Source organism: Nyctereutes procyonoides, unplaced genomic scaffold (genome assembly GCF_905146905.1).
Source record: "Nyctereutes procyonoides isolate TBG_1078 unplaced genomic scaffold, NYPRO_anot_genome, whole genome shotgun sequence".
In the NCBI taxonomy this organism is placed as follows: domain Eukaryota; kingdom Metazoa; phylum Chordata; class Mammalia; order Carnivora; family Canidae; genus Nyctereutes; species Nyctereutes procyonoides.
Window position 1 is genome coordinate 40,833,943 of NW_026575051.1, and position 3,224 is coordinate 40,837,166.

Genomic DNA, 3,224 nt, shown 5'->3' on the forward strand with positions numbered 1-3,224 from the left:
ATGTTCCATGAGTTAAGACTCTGGGTGCAGCTTAATTGGGTCTTCTAGTTCAGGATCTCTCCCAAGACTGCAATTAAGGGGTTGAGTTAGGGCACAGATTTCAATCAGGGGAGGATCCACTTCCCTACTGGAAACAGGTCTCTGATCCTCTCTGATTGTTGGTTGGAGACATTAGTCTAGCACACACTCAAGTTCACACATTTGAGGTCACGAAACCAGAACTGAGGATCACTGGGTCCATTTTATTTATTTATTTTTCACTGGGCCCATTTTAGAAGCTGCTCACCACAGGAGGCACTTTAGCAGTGTGTCAAAAGCATTAAAAAAGTTTGCATTTCTTTGGTATACCAGTTCTAATTCTCAGATTTATCTTAAGGAAATAATCAAACGAGCACACAAATATATGAATACAAGAATGTTTTTTGTGGGATAGCATTTAATAGAATAAAATGGAAAAAACTAAATGTCAATCATCTTGTTTAAATAAATTATGTGTTCTTCAAGAGAACACCAAATGACGGATGACAGTGATCCTGTGGGAGGGCCGAGAGGCCCCAGAGACCTGGAATGAGAGGCCATAGTGGCTTCTGTGGAGGTTTCTTCAGTGGCATCTGGGGCTGGAGCCATGACAGTGGTCAGGGCCAAAGCTGAGGCGGGGGGAGCTTGTGGAGGCAAGGTGGAGGACAGGGAGTGGATCCCCGTCACCAAGCTGGGCCACCAGGTCAAGGATATGAAGATCAGTTCTCTGGAGGAGATCTATCTCTTCTCTCTGCCCATCAAGGAATCTGAGATCCTTGACTTCTTTCTGGGGGCATCCCTCAAGGATGACGTTTTGAAAATCATTCCTGTGCAAAAACAGACCTATGCTGGCCAGTGGATCAGGTTCAAGGCATTTGTTGCCTTCGGTGATTACATGGGACACATTGGTCTGGGTGTCAAGTGCTCCAAGGAGGTAGCCATTGCCATCCATGGGGCCATCATCCTGGTCAAACTTTCCATCATCCACATGCAGTGAGGCTACTGGGGGAACAAGATCGGCAAGCCCTACACTGTCCCATGCAAGGTGACTGGCCACTGTGGCTCTGTGCTGGTGCATATCATCCCTGCCCCCAGAGGCACTGGCATTGTCTCAACCCCTGTGCCCAAGAAGCTACTGATGATGGCTAGTATTGATGACTACACCTCAGCCAGGGGCTGCACTACCACCCCAGGGAATTTTGCCAAGGCTACTTTTGATGCAATCTCCAAGACCTACAGCTATCTCACCCCTGACCGCTGGAAAGTGATGGTGTTCACCAAGTCTCCCTATCAGGAATTCACTGACCATCTTGTAAAGACCCACACTAGAGCCTATGTGCAGAGGACCTAGGGTCCAGCTGTGGCTACTACATAGTTTTATACAAGAAAAATAAAGTGAACTAATGTTTGTTATACATAAATAATTAAATAAAGAAATAAAGAAAGTTATATCTACACAACAGAAGAGTATACAGCAATGAAAATCTATGTGGATGCATGTCATAGTAATATAGAAAGATGTTGAGTTGTTACTGAGTTTAAAAATTAAACTGGGAATGATCTTTAATTGCATACCCAGGACAAAATCTGGAAAGACAACTCCACCATATTGACAATGATTATTTTTTTGAAGTGATAGTGACCTTTAAAATTTTCCTTTATTTTGCATAATTCATATGATTTACATTTTCTACACTGAAGATATAATATTTTATAGCAAAAATGAGCCAATACTTGTAACTGAAAGTAGTAAAACCAACTTTACTTGCTAACAGTCATACTATACATTTAGACTGTCTTAGTACATTTGGACTGCTATTTTAAAAATGCCATAGACTGGGGTGGCTTATACAACACACATATATTTCTCATAGTTCTGGAGGCTTTGAAGTCCAAAATCGAGGTGCTGGCAGATTTAGTGTCTGGTGAGTACCTGCTTCCTGGTTCAGACACAGCAGTCTTCTCCCTGTGTCCTCATATGATAGTAGAAGAAGGCAGGGGAGCTGTTTGAGGTCTCTTTTCCCTAATCCCATTCATGAAAGCTTCACCTTCACAACCTAATCACCTTCCAAAGCTCCTACCTACTAACATTATTGCACTGGAGATTAGGTTTCAACATATGAATTTGGAGAGGGACTCAATCACTTGTGATTCAGTCCAGCTCATGCTTTCAGCACCCTGGAGAGTCCCCCCTCCCGCTCAGGGTCAGCCCCCACTTTCCTGAGGTCCTGTTCAGATGCCTGAACACTGTAGGAAACAAGAATCAGAACCAGACCATTCTTCCTTTCTTTGGGGAAGGTTTTGCACAAGCATCTTCCAAAGCCTTCTTCACAGCAACTGCTGTGCCACCCCGCATCCTAGGGGAGGGAGGTTGTCACTGTTTTCCAGGTAAAGATGAACAACACCATGATGCATGTAGCTATAACAAGCATTGAGAGGCCGTGGTTGTAGACATAGAATACCATACTCCAGAGCCTTCCTTGGACTCTACAGATTTTGTATGATGTTGACATTCTCTTGTCCTGTCAAGATGAGTCTGTGAATGAGACATAGCACTAATTTTTCATTTTTAGCACTCCTTTGAAACTTAAAACACATTATTTTTGGCTTTAGAACACAAAGCTCTATTTTCTATTAACAAATGAGAAGTAAAATAAATTACATTAAGCTGTGCTGTCAGGTCTTCATTTTGATGAGATTATTTCTACTGAAACATTTAATTGGGCATGGTTTATGCATTGACAATAACCAGTATATTCATTCCCCAGTGAACTGGGAATCAAATCCTCTGTTTGAAGGAATCATTTATATGTATATTACAGGTTCATTAAATAAAACAAGTGAAATCCGTAGCTGCACAATATTACCAAAATACTTTGCAGAATACATTGTGATCCCTTTATTGCCCGATGTTGTAATTAAACTCATGTGTTATAAAGAAATACTGAAAACAGTTCCATTCCTTTCTGAATGAAATACATTCTTTTCAGTTTTAGAAATTAAAACTAGAAAATGCCTATATTTAAGGCAAAGTGCTTTCAAAACTAATCCCAAGGAGGAGAATTCTTAATATGGCAGGTCGTTAGAAATGTGAGTTATTTCCTACCAGGCCTTTCTTAAGCTCCAGCCCCCAACCCTTTTATCTGATTCTGAAACTGTCTCAGACATAATTGGGTTTCCTAAGACCTGTTTCTCTCGCTGGACAC

The 3,224-nt window shown here is 41.6% G+C and overlaps 1 pseudogene; it reads left to right on the forward strand.

Moving 5' to 3' along the window:
* The first annotated feature begins 514 nt into the window (after positions 1-514).
* On the forward strand, positions 515-1,393 carry LOC129513137 (40S ribosomal protein S2-like; annotated as a pseudogene).
* Positions 1,394-3,224: the final 1,831 nt, after the last annotated feature.